Raw genomic sequence first — 18238 nt, 5'->3', positions numbered from 1 at the left:
GTTTCTTAGAAGGTAATGGGGAGAGATGAGGAGGATTCTACCCACTTGCTAAACTGGATCAAATTGGGGTAGGTCTCAACAAAGCTGTGCCGAAGTATCCTCTGTGTCTCACAGAGGACATTGGGATCCATCTACAAGGTGGCCTGCCATCACCACTGAATCAAAGGTGGGGCACTGGTGAGCCCTTCCACCGGGGGCAGGAACATTCCAGTAGCCTGTATCCCAAAGCTCCAGGGTTTACTGCAGGATCCAGGAGAATGCCGTGCCAAGGAACAGGGTTCTACAGATGATAAAGGAAGGGACAGTTGGGAGTATGCCATGGATATTGTCACACAGGTCCACTATCTAAATGCAGCTATGTCCCCTGAAGCCCTGTGTGAGCCTTGCCTGCTACATCCTTCAGAAGAGGGGGGGGCTGAGATGAACCATCAGCTGTCAGAGGTTACACAGGTGCCACCACTGCCCCTGGGAGCACCTGATGGAGCTTCAGGCCTGAATGTCTCAGCCTCCCTTGACCAAAGGTAAGGTCAGTGCTCATTACCTGTTGGTAGGAGATCCATGCTGTTCATCTGCTGTTGGAGGGAGAGGAGATGTTGAGATCATTGCTTTTTCATCATACGTTGCCCAGAGAGAGAGAATAACTTTTTCTTCCCCTAAAAACCCATAGAATTAGAAACCTAGAAACTGAACAGGGCTTGGTCCAGTTAATCAGACTGGAAACAGCCTCTGATTTCTGATTAGGAGAGGACAACCCAGGGAAAGAGAGTTATACGTGTTTATTACAAGAACAAGGAAGTGATCTTTGTTTTTAGTCTTAACTCGGGAGAAGACCATAAGAAGCAAGGGGTTGCCATTAGGAGGTTGCTGAAGACAGCTACTGTATTAACAGTTGATGCCAGTAAACGCTGTGTCATTCAGTATGGAGCATGAATATGTCTCTGAAATAGCAGTTTTTTATAGCGGTTGGACCATTTTTGGAGTGATCATTTCAACTAAAGATAGAAGAATAATCCTGGTTTTGGTGAGACCTAATGACCTTCAGGTCCTCGTGATTTCCCCAAGAGTCCCAGTTGTGTGTAATCTTTTTTAATTAAACCCAAAAACACATAACTCAGTTTGTAGAGAATGTAAGCATAATTAGAAGTGAAATACTGCAGCATTAAATTTATCTTCCTTGATAAAGGAAAAGAGAGCTTTACACAGGAAGTAGGAAAAAAAAGATGCTAAGCTATATTATATTTTCACGTACGTAGCATTAAATATAGAAGTACTGTCATGGTATGTTTTAGAAACAGCAGGCAATGCAATATGGAAAGATTGGAGTAAGGAAAGCATGCGTGTGTTATAAGGTAAATAAAGGTCAGGAACTCTCCAGGCTGCTGGGCTGCTGTGAGGCCTGGCCCAGGTCACTTTCAGCTGTCTAACATGTGTTCCTCACTGATGGCACCCACCCAACATGAAAATGAGCTTTTCTGATTAAGTCATCCCGGAAGCCTGGGAGCCGAGCTCTGTGGAGTGGGTCATTCGTGGAGATGAATGACTTCTAGTTTCCTAAGTGGTTTCTGGGTGACAGTTGTGCTCATGGCAGGGGTAAGGGCTTCAGAGAAACACCCCATGATTTGAGGCAATTACACAGTCTGGTTCATGGAAAACATTAGCACCTGCCAGATGGTGCTGGCAGGACGCGGGCACCAGGCAGGCCCCATTGCAGCAATGCCTGATGAGGAAGCTCAGGGTTAGGGCAATGAACTGCAATTGGCTCCACTGCCATTTTGCACCTGTTAGTGAAGAAGCCAGACTATTGTGTCATTCATGCACCAAGGATTTCTTTCTTTCTAACCTTTGGAGTTAACCTTATTCTCATCCCCACACTGGGGGAGAAAGGACATCAGTTCTGTTTCTAACAACAACAACAACAAAAGGTAAGGAATAATGAAATTCTCTTCTGTGAAGATGTTGAATGAATAGAGTGAAATAAAGCCAACAGATAAAATAATAAGATTTGGTTACTTCTCTTGGAGTCTAGAGTCTAGGAGGAATTTGGGGTTTGCTGCCACAGGGCATTGAGGTGGTTCCTGAGGAAGCCACACAGAAGACGTGCTTGTACTAACTTAGCTCCTTGGCGGATGAAAGTTGTTTTGGTGGTCTCCACGGGCTGTGATACATTCACCTTCCTTCCGGTGTGTGCCCCCAAATTCAAGGTGGTAGCCAAGCTTGAGGAGGAGTTGAAGATATCTGAGAAATTCCTCTGCAAGCTGTGGCTTATGCACTTCTGCATAGAGTAAAGGAATTTGCACCAAGGGAGTCTGTAGTTATGTTTTCAACGAGGAAAAGGGGAATAAAAAGATAAGCTACGAGACTTCACGGTGGAAGAATGTGACCCACAGGAAGAAGAAAGGGGGACAAAATTCTAGGCAGTGAAGCAGAAAGACTTTTCACACTGTGAGGGTCAGTATGAGCCCTTGGGACATCTTGTGCTCCCTAAGGGGATGCAGAACGAAGTGCAGAGTCCTGAGAAGAGAGGACCCAGCAGAAGAGTGAACTTGCACATCTAGAGATGTGCATCTTGTATAAAGCTTGTCCTGTAGATCTTCAGGGAATAAATGTGGAAGAAAAGGGATGCTCAAGACTTGTAATAACAAGGACTTACCTACTCTTAGCTTGCTTTAGAAATATTACCGGCTTTGAACCAACAGGACTGGGTTCAAATCTTAGTTTGAATTCTCACTGTGAGATCTCAGATGAGTTATCCGGCCTCTCTAAATCTGTTTCCTTTATTCTTATCAAGAGGATAATAAGAAAACTAAAACAAGGCTGGGCACATAACTGCTCAGGGACTAGCTGTTCCTCTTTCCCTGGTTGGCCTTGGGAGGAAGAGAGAAATCGCTGCAGTTGAGGCGTCCTTGTGGAGGAGTGGTGGGTCCACCAAGGGCCAGTCGTGGGTGTTGCACTCCTGGAGCACAGTCCTGGGTGTGAGACTCTGCAAATCCAATCTAAGACTGCCACCCACTTGTCTTAGCCTAGGGTTCCCCAATAGCTGAGCCAGAGACCAAAGCTTGTGATAGGTAGTTTATTTGGAAGTGTCATCTCAGGGAGCTGAAATGCAGGACAGGGGAAGTCAAACAGAGAACGGGGAAAAGCCAGCACAAGGATGCATGATTACATTGGCTGTTTGATCCCCCCAGGACCTGTCGGGGGAGGGGTGGTTATGAAATGCATCTCAGAACTGTCTGCCAGGGAATGAAACAGGGATGCACTTATTCATTGGATCTAGATTCCCATTGGTCAACTATGCACCAGTACACCTGTGGGAGGCTCCTGTGTTGACACCACTGCAGGACCCACTAGATGCCCGTGCCTTGGAAAGCGAAATCCAGAGATGCAGGGAGCAAACCTTTGCCCAAGTGGAGCCAGGGATAAATTCTTCCTCCTTTCCCCACTCCATCCTAGGGCCCGTTCTGAGCTGCAGTTTATACAGCTTCTTGGGGCTGTGGTCTGTGGATTGACAGTCAGTCGTGGTCAGCAGCTCAATATACTTTGTATCAGCCCTGCTTCCTTCTCAGCTTCATTCACCTTGCACCTCATTCCTCCCTTGGGTTGTAGTCCCTGTTAAAATAATAGCTCATCCATTCCTTCAACAGATACTTGTAAGGCACGTGGTATGTGCCAGACACTGCTGGAGGCACTGGGGATACAGAGAGATTTTATATTTAGGGACGTATCTGGCATCAGATGTTTTCCCAGAGCTATATTGTTTAATTCCCTTTCTTAGAGGCCAAGAAATCCTGGGGCTACATAGTCTAGAGCTGGGCTTGCCTGAGCTGGTTAGGGACCCAGGGGGGCCAGGAACAAATGCAATCCCACAAAAGAACACAATGAGAGGCAGAGGAGGGAAGCCAGGGAGAGGACCGCGAGAGCAGGATGTAACAGCCCGTCTAGGAAGACGCACATCAGAGGAGAGGCACGAGGTCAGGAGTCAAGGAGGCCAGGAACGGAATTAAGAAGGATTAGGAGTGGATTGAGGACTGGAGTAGGAGGCAGAACCATTCAGGGCCAGCTCCTGAAAGCACGCATATCAGGAGCCCCTTTCTCATGGGGCTGGGGCCTCCAGAAAATTATAAGGTGTTTTTTTTTTTAAGCTTTTTAGTCAATCATTCAATAACCCATTTTAGCAAACTCTTACTGATCGGGGTGGTACTTCAGAAAGCTTGCAGTTCATAGAGAAAAACAAAGAGTCAACAATCAAAGCACGAAACCATGAGTCTCTTTGGGAGAAGGTTCGCAAAGACTTTTTCCTCCGCAGCTGCTCTGTCCATCTGAACTTTCTGTGGTGATGAAAGTGTGCTCTTCAGCACTGTCCGACCCAGCAGCTGCTAGCCAGTCGCATGCGGCTATTGGGCAATCAAAAATGTGGTTAGTCTGACTGAGGAGCTGAATTTTTAATTGTAGTTAATTTTAATTAATCAAAATCTAAATAGCCACTTGTGGTTAGTGGCTACAGTTAGACAGCACAGTTCTAGAGGGTGACATCTTAGCTGAGTCTGCAGGAGTGAGTAGGCATCGTCCAGGCCATGAGGAGGGTGGGGATCAAGTAGAGAATGGGAGAAGTATTCCAGCCAGAGGGAACAGCAGAGAAAGGCCCGGAGCTCAGTGTCTGTTCATTAGACTTGTGATAGAGCCAGTGACAAGCAAAGAGGCTAGAAAGGTACAGGGAGGCTGTGTGTAACAGGCCTTGTCACATTTACTCAGTCATCATTTACTAAGGGTGCACTGAGCTCCTGGCATGTTGCCTTGTGCATTACATATTTACTTCATTTATCCTCTCTACAGCCCATTTTACGAATGAGGAGAGTAAGGCACAGAGAGTTGATTTAACATAATCAATGCAACACAGCTTCTAAGTGGCAAGGTCAGGGTGTAAACGAGGGTCTGAGTCCACAGCCCGTCTTCTTTCTACTTTATCACTTTCCCCACTTGTGTGTGCCACATGGGGAGTTGGGGCTTTTGTCATTGCAGGCAAGACTGTTCTGAATTGGGGTTTTTTCCTAGGCAGGCATGATGTTAAAACAAGGGGGAAAAGGAGTTGAGAGGACCAGCCAGAAAAATGAAGGATGGCCCATGGGATCTAGGCTGGAAAGAGAAGGAAGTCAAGATAAGAGAATTCTTGGAGAGTGGGAGAAATATGAGGCCGAAGAACAGGGGTACTGGGAATAATTAAGAGAAAGAACTGCAAGCGAGGACATTGTGGTCAGACTGGGTTGTTGCCATCTTAGCCGGCTTTCAGCCAAAGGACTACCGTGAGCGTTTTCAGCCCTGGAGCTGAGGGTGTTAATTGGTGGAGAAAGCCTTGGCAAAGTTCCCAGCTGGTGCACAGACAACCTCGTCCTTCTCCAACAGGCAGACACCCAGGCTCCTCTCTGGCTGAGGGAGCGGATTTCTCAGAAGCTGAGTCTGAGTTAGAGAAGTTTACGGTTTTTTTTTAATTTTTTTTTTATTGAGTTATTGATAGGTTACAATCTTGTGAAATTTCAATTGTACATTAATGTTTGTCAGTCATGTTGTAGGTGCACCACTTCACCCTTTGTGCCCACCCCCCACCCCACCTTTCCCCTGGTATCCACTAAACTGTTTTTGGTCCATAGTTTTAAATTCCTCATATGAGTGGAGTCATACACAGATTATCTTTCTCTCGCTGGCTTATTTCACTTAACATAATTCTCTCAAGGTCCATCCATGTTATTGCAAATGGAATGATTTTGTTCTGTTTTGCAGCTGAGTAGTATTCCATTGTATATATGTACCACATCTTCTTTATCCATTCGTCTGTTGATGGGCACTTAGGTTGCTTCCACGTCTTGGCTATTGTAAACAGTGCTGCAATAAACATTGGGGTACACAGGACTTTTGGGACTGCTGACTTCAGGCTCTTTGGATAAATACCCAGTAGTGGGATGGCTGGATCGTATGGTAGTTCTATTTTTAGTTTTTTGAGGAATCTCCATACTGTTTTCCATAGTGGCTGCACCAGTTTGCATTCCTACCAGCAGTGTATGAGGGTTCCTTTTTCTCCACAACCTCTCCAACATTTGTTGCTGTTAGTTTTAGATATTTTTGTCATTCTAACGGGTGTAAGGTGATATCTTAGTGTAGTTTTGATTTGCATTTCCCTGATGATCAGCGATGATGAGCATCTTTTCATGTGCCTATTGGCCATCAGTATATCTTCTTTGGAGAAATGTCTGTTCATGTCTCCAGCCCATTTTTTGATTGGGTTGTTTGATGTTTTGTGGTTGAGTTGCGAGAGTTCTTTATATATTAAGGATATTAAGCCTTTGTCAGATATATGACTTGCAAATATTTTTTCCCAGTTAGTGGGTTGTTTTTTTGTTTCAATCCCGTTTTCATTTGCCTTGAAGAAGCTCTTTAATCTGATGAAGTCCCATTTGTTTATTCTTTCTATTGTTTCCCTTCTCTGAGAAGGCATGGCGTCCGAAAAGATCCTTTTAATACTGATGTCAAAGAGTGTACTGCCTACGTTTTCTTCCAGAAGCCTTATGGTTTCAGGTCTCACCTTTAGGTCTTTAATCCATTTTGAGTTTATTTTGGTGAATGGTGAAAAAGAATGGTCAATTTTCATTCTTTTACATGTGGCTTTCCAGTTTTCCCTGCACCATTTGTTGAAAAGACTTTCTTTTCTCCATTGTATGCCCTCAGCTCCTTTGTCAAAGATAAGCTGTCCATAGATGTGTGGTTTTGAGAAGTTTACGTTTTTAATCTCTACTTTTGGTTTCTTATTTTTGTTTGGTGAAATAGAAGTAAATAGTATTGACTTTTAAAAGTGCAGCACACTAAGCGACGTGGAGACCAGGAGGAGGCGTTGCAGGTGTAACGAGGGGGGCCTACGCCCTCCTCTGAGATTCTGGACGAAGCAGATCTCCTCTGCTGTGGCTTGTGTTTTCATATCTCATTTGCCTTAGATGAAATGGAAGTGAATGTGAGATTAAAAGTAACTTTGATTCGAAATCAGGGTTGTGTAGAAATGAGTCTTAATATATCATAAAAATCATTTTGAGAAACACTGAAAATGATCCTGAACTCTTATTGAGGAAACTGATTTGCAGATGGTGATAGAAATGTTTTTTTCCTGAAAGTGACAAATGTAGCTTATTTTCATTGGCATTATTTATTTCAGTTAGAATAGACTCCTATCTCTACATTTCTCCTCTTAAAATCACTCCGATAATTTGGTTAGACTCATAAACTAATATATTTTTTGCCATTTCTCTCAGTGTTGCTTGGTTTTCTTTATTCAGAGATAGATTTATTTAACTTATATTGGGATTAGAATATTGTATGAGGGAGCACATATCAGCGGAAATAAGGCCATAGGTATATCCTCTGAAGTGTGTCTTGATTTGGAAAACAGAATGTTCAAGTTATTTTTCTTTTCTGCAGCTTTATTGAGGCATAGGTTACATACCACAGAATTTACTCATTTTAAGTGGAGTTTGATGAGTTTTAGTAAGTTTACACAGTTATGCAAACTTCACCCCAGTCTCGCTTTAAAACACTACCGTCACCTGAACAAATTCCCTTCTGCCTGTTCCTGGTCAATCTCGTTTCCCACCCCCCAGCCCCAGGCAGCCACTGGTCTAGTTTCTGATTCTGTAGTTTTACTTTTCTAGAAAGTTCATAGAAATGGAATCCAATGTGGCCTTTTGTGTCTGGCTTCCTTCACTTGGCGTAATTTTGAGGTTTTACCCCTCTTGTTGCACACATCAGTAGTTCATTCTTTCTTATTGCTGTGTAGTTTTCCATTATATGAATAGATCTTTTTGTTTATCTTTTCACCAGTTGATGGACCTTTGCATCATTTACGATTTTTGATTATTATAAAAAATGCTGTTTTGCACATTTGCATACAAATCTGTTTGTGGACATATGTCTTCATTACTCTTGTGTAGATAACTAGGAGTGGAATTGCTGGATTGTAGAGTATAATTATATGTTTAGTTTTTAAGAAATTGCCAAACTGTTTTCCCAAGTGGCTATACCTTTATGCATTCTGATTTTACATGTAGGAGAATTCTAGTTTCTCCATATCCTCACCAACACTTGATATGATCAGTCTTTTTGAATACAGCTATCCAAATGGGTATGTAGTGGTATCTCATTGTGGTTTTAATTTGCATTTCTGTAATGATAAATAATATCGAATATCTTTTCATGTGTTTGTTAGCCATTTGTATATCTTTGCTGGAAAGTATCTATCCAAATGTTTTGCCCATTTTTTAATTGAGTTGTTTGTCTTCTTTTTTTTGAGTTGTAAGGGTATTTTTTATATGTTGTGGATACAAGACCTTTATTAGCTATTTGATTGGTAAGTATTTTGCTCCTAGTCTGTGCTTGTCTCTGCATTTTCTTACTGGTGTCTTTTGAAGAACAAATGTTTTAAATTTCGATAATGTTCAGTTTGTCATTTTTTGTCTTTTATGGGTCATATTTTTAGTATCATATCTAGGAAATCTACCTAATCCAAGATCACAAAGGTCTTCTCTTACGTTAAAACTATTGACTTCCATTCCTTTAAAAATGACTAAGAATCACCTGGATGCCATAGCAATGTCTTGGCCATCTCTGTTAGTTTCATGGATTACTAATTGTGATAATAACAGAGGTCAAGAGGCCAGCTGTACTGTTGTCAGTTTAAATAATTGTAACTTGGCCCCAGAAGCCTTGTATCATCCATTCTGCTGAGCACTGTCCTCAAAAAGGCTCCCTCCTGCCTGTTCGCCATCCATCTCCTCTCTGACCACCCCCAGCCTCAGACAGCCACTGATCTGTACGTAATTGATTCTCAGATTGTTGAGTTAAATCTAATGGAATCCTCTCAAATGCCCTCTACCGGTTACTCTTTGCATGAGAACATGGCATTCTTGATGCTTCTTTGGAAGGAAAAGTTCTTTAACTCTCTGTACCCAGCTTAGTACTTTGAAACTCACTAGTATCATGATAAAGTCAAAACTCACAAAACAGCATTTAAGCTCACTCACATCTTGACACCAACCCGCCATTTCTGCCCCGTTCCTCCCTCCACCTGTGCGTGCTGTGGCCCCATTTGAGCAGTTGCCGGAAACACCCTGTATCCTGGTGCCCCTGTGCCTTCACTCACAGCTTCCATCTTCTCTGCCTGGAGGGTTCCAAGGCACAGTTCAGATCTCACCTCCTGAAGTCTTTCCTCTTCCCTCTTGAGCAGGATTGGTTGTGTTCTACTTCCTGCTCCTATCACTCAGATGCTGCTGCTAGTGGAGCACTTCCCACATTGTTTCCACATTTAGTTACCTTCTCATAGAGCTCGCTTCCCTCTCCCGAGCCCAGATTTGAACACTTTAGGGCCATGAATTATGTCAAATTCACTTTTGAATCCCACCCCCTACCCTAGAGTATCCAAAACCTAATAGGTATACAGTGAATGTTTTGGGGTTTTTTTTTTGGTGAGGAAGATTGGCCCTGAGCTAACATCTGTGCCAGTCTTCCTCTGTTTTGTATGTGGGATGCTGCCACAGCATGGCTTGATGAGCAGTAACTAGGTCCATGTCCGGGATCTGGACCAGTGAACCCCAGGCCGCTGAAGTGGAGTGCACGAACTTAACCACTGTGCCACCAGGCTGGCCTCTGCAATGAGTGTTTTTAATGAAATGTTTGAAATCAGTCCTATAAAGAAGTCTGTCTTAAGTGCTCTTAGACACAGCTCTAATGCTGCACATTTAACGCTTCTAAGTAAAAGTAAGTACTCTCCCCTTTAGGCTCTACCCTTTTAGAAGTGCCGAGGCCTGAGCCAGCCCTGATGGCCTAGTGGTTAAATTTTGGCACTCTCACCACTTCGGTGGCCCAGGTTTGTTTCCCAGTTGTGAAACCACACCACCTGTCTGTCAGTAGCCGTGCTGTGGCGGCATCCCACATAGAAGAACTAGAAGGACTTACAACCAGGATATACAACCATGCGCTGGGGCTTTGGGGAGGAAAAAAAAAGAGGAAGATTGGCAACAGATGTTAGCTCAGGGGGACTCTTTCCCTGCAAAAAAAAAAAAAACCACAACACCAAGCTTGTTTCCAATTTAAAAAAGTGCCAAGGCCTGGCAGCCCTCTTGGGCATCACTGCCTCTGTGCCACTAGTGTGGGCTTTCTTCTCAGTTTTGTAGCCTTTGCCCTCCAGTTAGAATTCTCAGCATCCAATGTAGAGATTATTATCACTTACTTCCTTCTCTCGACCAAAATATACTCAGGAAAGTATGCAGGATAGCTTGTCTCCATTCAAACCCTTGCTGCCAGTTCAAACCAAAAGTACATCTTTCAAAGATGACTGTTGTTTTCTGAGTCTTGCTTCTCTGCCTGATAGCTTAGAACAGTTTGCAAAATCTGCACGAAAGAACTTGGTCTCTTGAACTAAAAAGTACAGAGGAAAAAAATGAGAATTTATAGATCCTGTTCTTATAACCAACTTGGATAAAACATCAGAAGTTGATGCTGAGCTGCTATTGAGTGTTGACAGATCTGCTGAGCTATTTCTAGGGGGGGCAGGTAGGCCTTCCAAAAACAAAACAAAACTTTTTTCTCTCCCAGGCTTGTGGAAGGAGTTAGAGACCAACAATTAATATTTCATACTCTAGCAAGGGCCTAGAACACTCTTATTTTAAGTTCTTGAAGGAGACAAAAACCTGAACTTTGAAAGCCTTCCTCAAACACACTGACTGGACATCTTTAGGATGCTGCCCTTGGTCTAGTGAAGTGTGGCCGGAGGCCCCCAGTGTTTACCTTCTGAATCCTGAGCCAGCTGACCAGGCAGAGAGAGGACCTTTAGTGGTGTCTTCCTGTCCATGCCTGAGAACCCCCACATTCACACCCAGTGCCCTACAGAGCCCATATGCAGTTGTTCTTTTCAGCTCTAGGAATGTCTGTGGGTTCTGTCTCTCACATCCTCTGGTCTCATACCTTAGTCTGGGTGGTCTCGCTTGGCATCCCTCCTCTTGCCTCTTACCTGGATTTTCTTCTTTACCCAATCCTTTCACTTCTAGACTCTGTTGGCTGCTCTCCCAGGCTGTTGAATCGCCTCCTCCACAAGATGTCCCCTCACATGTTGCCTATCTTGGCTACACTGGACTCAGAGACCTAGCAAGTGGTACCCAGGCCCAGAAACCACTGATCAGCCTCACTGATAGCCCCAAACCCTTTCTTCTCTGAGAAGGGCCTGGGCACTTGCCCTGCCTGCTCAATCGTTCTGCCCTTTGTTGAGATATTAGCATGTGGCTGATACTCGTTTCTCCATTTTTGCCTTGCCTAGCTTCATCAGATTCAGTAACCAGCAGCCTCACAGAATCTGATGCTTAGCTCTCTTTTTTCTAATTTCTAGTCTTGGTTTTTTCCTTTCTGCTGTAGCATCTCAACTGGTAGCTGCTGTATTTGGTTCCACTCACATTCTAGCAGGTATGGCTCTCGTAGTTCAAAGATAGGGCTGTGAGAGACCCAGAGATGTTTTAAGCGTGTACCCTGACAGAGGTGCTCCTACGTAAACATTTCCCTGGAAATCTTTGTGACTCCTTTCGTATGCTCTAAAAAATCATTTTTCATAGGTATTTTTCTGCCCAGTTTCTTTATGAATTATCACAATTCCCAAACCAAAAAAACTGGTAATAACAATGATAATAATATAATAATAATGTAACTTGGAAGCTTCTTACATCCCCAACATTTCTTCTTTTGTTGCTTTCTCTTTGTCTTCCTTCCTCACTTTTCCTTTTACTGCCCCTCATTCCAGAAAGACACAAATATTTATCTTTAGGAAATAAATTCTCCGTTTACCCGCAAAAATTTTTCCATGAGAACTCAACTGAAGAGACACAAAGAGGCAGTAATTCTATGTTTAATGTTCTTATCAACCAACTTGGAGAAGACCAGAGGTTGTCTGTCCTGATTCTTCAGGGAGCTGGACGCTTGGACCAAGAATACTTTCTTGTGGATGGTAACCCTAACCTGCTCTTTGAGTTGCCATTTCTTTCACACCATAGCAAGGGAATGTATACTTTCGTTTAAGTAGTAATAGAGATGGAATACGATCTTCTCATAGAAAAGAGGGGTTCCTGAGAAGTCAGTGTCTTTTCACACACAGCAGAATATTCGAAAGCTTGGACTGTTGGTTTGATTAAATCTCACATTGCAGAGAATGTTGTTTCTAACCTTTATGCTTCTGTGTACTTAGCTTTTCTAGAGAATATGGATTCCTGAGGAGCTAATATTTAACTTCCTGGAAACTGAATTGTATTCTAAATGCTTGGGAAGAGGATGATCTTTGGAGTAAATCTGACAAATTCTCTTGGAAGCAAATGATCACTTACTGATTTATTTTTTTGATAAATGCAGATTTTCACCTAGCCCGTTTAAAGAAAATTAAATGCACTGGGAGTTAAATATTTCATACATTGCTCTCCCGTTTTGCTAGTAAATCCTTTGTAGTAGAAAATGCCTATCAGCAAGCGAATGAGCTTTGTTCTTTATATGAAATAGCCTCTAGGCTGGAATGAAGGATTTCCAGCTATTTAGTTTATGGTAATATACCTTTCCCAGCACTGATAACAAGTGGAAAACACAATTCTTCAAGTCATGTCTGTCTCCATTTCTCATTCCCATGGTCCTGTTTTCATTATACAGAGCCTAGATGCCTTGGCAAAGTCCATTTTGAAATGTTACTGTGAAGATTATAGTAATCTGTGACACGGCAGGAGTGATGTCCCTTGGCTTTGATAAATCTGGGCCTTCTGCCTGCTCACCCCCGCACCCAGGCCCTTGTGTGGGGGGAGCCCAAGTTATAGGAAAGAGTGATTCAGAAATGCAGCTGGGAGAAGACAGAGGAGGGGCTGCAGCCAACCAGCGCCCACAAAGCCCTTGCTCACCATCCTCATCCTGCTCCCTGATGGATCACTGGGATGCAACATAAGACAACCTTCCTGTAGAAGGTCAAACTCTTTCCAGAAAAGGCGCCTTCAGGTTTACTGTGAATTGAGCACAGTCTCTGTGGCAGAGGTAGAAGGGCTCACTAAATATTCTACAGACACTTGACATTTCCCAGACTCCCTTGTGGCTGGAGTCATTGACTAATTCTGGTCAGTGGGGTTGAGAGCAAGTGATGTGTGTGTCACCTCTGGGTGGAGGGAGTTGAGTGGCAGAACCTGGGGACTCTGGAAGCCACATGTTGAGATGACAGCAGCACACAGTGGTGCCTCTGTCAGCCTGGAGCAGAGCACCCTGCCCAGCCACACTGGACATTAGCATGAACGAGATATCAGCTGTGTTGTGCTGAGCCCTGAGACCCCTGAGTTAATTTCTCACTGCAGTGTAGGCTCATTCTCTCTCATGCTCTTTCTTCTCCTTGAACCTCTTCATGCCCATTAGGAGAGGAGCACACGTTGAGATTTTGACCATTGCCCTGCATCTCCATCCTGAATGGTTCATACTATCCAGCAAGAATAACAGTTTGTAGAGCCGGCCTGGTGGTGCAGCAGTTAAGTTCGCACGTTACGCTTCAGTGGCCCGGGGTTTGCTGGTTCAGATCCCAGGTGTGGACTTATGCTCTGTTTAGGTCCTGTGGGGCAGGCGTCCCACATATAAAGTAGAGGAAGATGGGCACGAATGTTAGCTCAGCACAAAAAGAAGAGGATTGGCAGCAGATGTTAGCTCAGGGCTAAACTTCCTAAAAAAAAAAAAAAAAAGAATAACAGTTTGTAAATCCTGGCTTCTTGTCTTGGAAAGGTGACATAACTTTTTTTAAGTGACAAGCCTGTCAGGTGTTCCAAAATGCCATCATCTACTATTAAATGGTTGCCATTTCACCATGTGTTGTTCACTTGACAAATGGATCAGGTATAGCTCATTTAGAATACTAATATCCTGCGTAGCCATTTTTGCTGAAGGTTTTTTTTTTTTTCTTTTAAAGATTTTATTTTTTCCTTTTTCTCCCCAAAGCCGCCCGGTACATAGTTGTATATTCTTCGTTCTGGGTCCTTCCAGTTGTGGCATGTGGGACGCCGCCTCAGCGTGGTTTGATGAGCAGTGCCATGTCCGCGCCCAGGATTCGAACCAACGAAACACTGGGCCGCCTGCAGCGGAGCGTGCGAATTTAACCACTCGGCCATGGGGCCAGCCCCTGCTGAAGGTTTTAATAAACTGTTTCTGACCCTAATATCTCTTCAGTGATATTTGTGGAAAACTCAGTTTATAGCAAGGTAAATAGAGCCAGAGCTTGTTTCAATGACTCTACACATGTTACTGAGTATGTTACTATGAAGACCCATATTCAGAGTTAAATTTCTATTTCTCAGACTTCACCTTTAGAGCAGGTCCCTATTTTCCCTTTTTAAAAATTGGAACTTTGTTTCTGTCTTATAAGTGGAAGGAAATCGACTGGGAAATGGACCTTGTGATCAAGGAATAGACCTGTCTCTAAGACTTTGCTTGGCTTCCCTCTTTCTCCTCCTCCATTTCTTCAGATTCCCTCTTGGGTAGGAGAGTGAGTGGATCTGAGTAGAGGCCAGACTGAGCCCGGTCAGAATTCTGGTCTGATTCACAGAGATGGGAAGGTGGGAGGGGTAGAAATGTACCTTAAGTATCCGCCCTTTGGCTACACCAACATATATACAAAGAAGTCTATCTTCAAAAAAACAAACTTATAGATAATTTTAGAAGTAAAACCCACATTGTCAGACTATTCATTTAGAATTCCTGTCATTCCAGCCATAATCTTATAAAGAGATGTGTGCATTTGAATCATCAGTCCTTTTAAATGTGTGTATTAGGGTCTTTCTGGTTGCAGGAAACATCCAATCTCTGTTTATCTTAATTGATTGTTTCAGATATCTTTCCTATGTAACAAACCACCCCAAAATTTTGTGGCTTAAAACAATAACAACTCATTGTTCCTCATAATTCTGAGGGTTTATTAACCCTCAGATGGTTAACATCTGGTTCTCCTGTTGCATGTGGTTTAACAAGTAGCTGCTTTCTGCTGGGAGCTCACTTGGGGCCAGAAAGTCCAAGATGGTCTTTCCTCTCCCAGGGACTCTTTCCACTGGCCTCTCATCATTCAGTAATCTAGCTCAAACTTCCCGGAGGGAACATTACAAAAGGATAAGCCCCAGTGTACAAATGCTCCTCACTCAGGCACTGCTTGCATAATTTTTGCTAAAATCCCATTGGCCAAAGTATGTCACATGGCCAAGCCCAGAGTCATTGTGAGAGAGGACTACACAAGGGTCGGGATGCTGGGAGGAGTGCTGCCTGTGGACCACTGATGTCACAGTCTACCTACCACGTTAGTGAAGGCTTGTTTAAGAATTCACAAGATGAAAGAAAGACAGGTAGACGTTCCAACCACAACCACTATTCTGGCAAACCTCGTAGAGAATGGGAATGTTGTTTGGGATACCAAGAGTTTTAGAGGCCTGGTTATCGCAGTGCAAGAGGAGCAGGTGCTTTTTATCACCTGTCAGGTGTTCCACCAGTGCCACGGTCACTCAGTCAGTTCCTACTGATCCTGTTGCTGCCCACTGGCTTGCTTCTGCTCTTGACACCTCATAGCCTCTGCTTACTTATGGTTCCTCAAGCCGCCTTGCCTCTGTGTGATCTTTGGCCTTTGTTCCTGCTCCAAACTGTTGACTCATTCTCTTTCTGCCTCATATTCACCCTCCTCGTGAGAAAGGAATTTGTTAGCACTTCGTTGGTCACTCTTCAGCCCTCTCACACAGCTGAGTCGTCTGCCAGGCTCTACATGGCTGCTGCCTTTGGTCAGACACCCACCCCCGATTCTTCCTGCCTTGGTCAGGATGGTGGGGTCAATGCAGAAAGACAGACTGTGAGCGTGGCAGGCATTTAGGGTTGATCCTGACAACTGTCTTCAGATAAGTGACTTGACAAGTGTGGAACAGGTGCCATCCTTGGTCAAGGTTACTGTTAGTCTCACATGTATAGACTTTTCATGAAGCATGCTTTATCCCTTGTCTTAGATCTCTCAATTATATCATTGTCTACTATTTCCTTTCTTGTAATGCTGGACTAAATAAAGGAAGTGTGAAAAAGCCAGTATCCAAATAATTTCATGAGTTGCAAATAATTAGATTTCATTGAAAGACGTGGGTATTTTTGGTGATCTAACTTCATTGTCAAAAAGGCTTTTAAAAAATTGTCTAAATCCAAGATGTCCTTAAAATATTGTTTTATATACTTTTATGCTTCTTTATGTGTGAAATATCTCTAGAAAGATTCACAAAATTTGGTAATAGTAACCCTCCCAAGGGAGAAGCGGGGTTTTTGGGTTGCTTACTTTGAATTATATGGTTTTTTGTACCTTATGAATGTTGTACCGTGTGCATAGATTACCTACTTTCAAAGTTAACTTTTTAAAGTGCATCTTGTCTATACTGACCTGACTTGTGTTTCCTTTACAAGGCTGGGCCAGCATGTGGTCCAATTCCAGCTGCACTATTCATATGGAATCCAGTGTGCAGAGGCCCCTGAAGTTGTGCTATGGGCAACACTGTGAAAATCTCGTGTAGATATTCAGAAACCATTAGTGCTTTTTTTTTTTTTCAACATCAGTGACTAAACTTGGTAATTCTGTTTGCTTATTGGCTAAACGCAAAACAAGAGGATATGAGTCGGGGGAAATGCTAGGGGCCTCTCTGATATGGTGATGTGAGACGGCTGAAAGCTCTAGAACTTTTCAGAAGAACTGGAGCTCTAGATCTGGCACTTTACGTACCGCGTGTCTGTCCTTAAGCAGGCGACTTTACCAACACGTATCTTGGAGTCCTTATAAGCAAGTTGGAAAATGTAATGGAGTTTATCTTTTGGAGTTATTTGGAAGATGGGAGAAGTTAATGCGTGGAGCGGACTCAAGGCGATTCCTGGCACGTGGAAGGTGCTCAATGAATAAGAGCCATCAGGATTTTTTTTTTCTAATCTATTAAATGGGTATGATGCCTGCTTTCCTATTTTCTGGGGTTTTTATGAATATCAAATAAGACAGTCAGTTATGGTGCTCTGAGGAATGGAGATCTGAGCTATTATCAAGATGTGTTCTGTCATCTCTTATTTGGGTAAAACCATCTGTTAATTGTCCACCTTTCCGTCAGTACTATTCCAGGTTCTAGCTCCCAGATTCCCTGTGGAAACTCTACTATGGGACACCTTTTTGGATTAGGAGGAAGTGAGAAACATGTTCCTCAGTGCCTCACAAAGTTTGCCTCGTTCTTTGAAGAGATCTTTACAATTTCTATAGTCACATAATCCCAGACTGCGTTTGTCTGAGGCGCGTTCATGTCAGTGTAGTTGTGTAGATATAACTGAACCTTTGTTGGTGTGTTAATCATGCGAAGTCACTGTCCATTTCTTTCTAACCTTCCTTCCATAGTCTCCGACTCAAAATTTGATTGAAAAGCACAGGTTTGGGCTAGGGATGGGCATTAACGTGCTCATTCCTTATGGTAAATATTTAGCAAAATAGAAAAAATTACTGTCCCGAGCTGACGGCTGAAAAATCCTTTCATAGTCAAGGCGGAATCACACCCAGTTCCAGTTAGTTTTCCAGTCAGTGAAGCCAGTCACTGATGGGTCACCAAGCAATAATTAGTGTGCCAAAGGGCATCCGGTCACATCAACATATTTGTTTATTGGCTTAGAGAGCAGATCATGTTACATTGTGCAGTCGGCATTGAGCAGCCCGTATTGGGATGCTGAAGAGCACAGACAGAGGAAAATGAAAGGGTAAGTAATGCGTGTTCTGGTAGAGAGCCGACGTATTTCTTAATTAAAATCATTTCATCTTTCACTTGAGGGAAAAACAAAGATTTTGTTTTCTTTCTGATGACAAGACTTCTTAAATAAGCAACAGGAGAGCTATGTTTTTTGGGCTTGATATGAATCCTTTGTCAAAACTTTAGGTTTGTCTTTTTAAATATACGGTAAATAATGCAGGGGAACATTTGCTCTATGATTTAATATGAATTTTAGGCAAAAAGAAGTAAGAGAACCTTGAATTGCATTTCTTTTTTAACGATGAGCTGTTTACTGAAGAAGGAAGATTTTTTTCCCTCTGTTTCAGAGTTTCTGTAGGTAACAGGTGAAAAGTTGCTTTGGAGGGAGTTAAATGAAGTGAAATATTAAAAGCCTTTCCCGTTTATCATTATTCTGA

The 18238-nt window shown here is 43.1% G+C and overlaps 1 protein-coding gene across 18 annotated transcripts in view; it reads left to right on the top strand.

Moving 5' to 3' along the window:
- The window catches only part of NRCAM (neuronal cell adhesion molecule), a 253025-nt gene that overhangs the window by 161579 nt on the left and 73208 nt on the right, over positions 1–18238 (top strand). Inside the window, exon 1 of one of the 18 annotated variants that reach the window (XM_046670444.1) lies at positions 1897–1922. The exons of 16 other annotated variants lie outside the window; for them this stretch is intronic. The gene's annotated coding sequence lies outside the window, so the exon portion shown is untranslated. Of the gene's footprint in view, positions 1–1896; positions 1923–17757; positions 17812–18238 lie in introns of those variants that run through there. One more of the 18 variants, XM_046670443.1, reaches the window with a different exon arrangement.

The sequence above is a fragment of the Equus quagga genome, chromosome 8, assembly GCF_021613505.1.
Source record: "Equus quagga isolate Etosha38 chromosome 8, UCLA_HA_Equagga_1.0, whole genome shotgun sequence".
Taxonomy (NCBI): Eukaryota; Metazoa; Chordata; class Mammalia; order Perissodactyla; family Equidae; genus Equus; species Equus quagga.
Note: the sequence above shows the minus strand (reverse complement) of the source record. Positions and strands in the feature narration are given on the sequence as shown.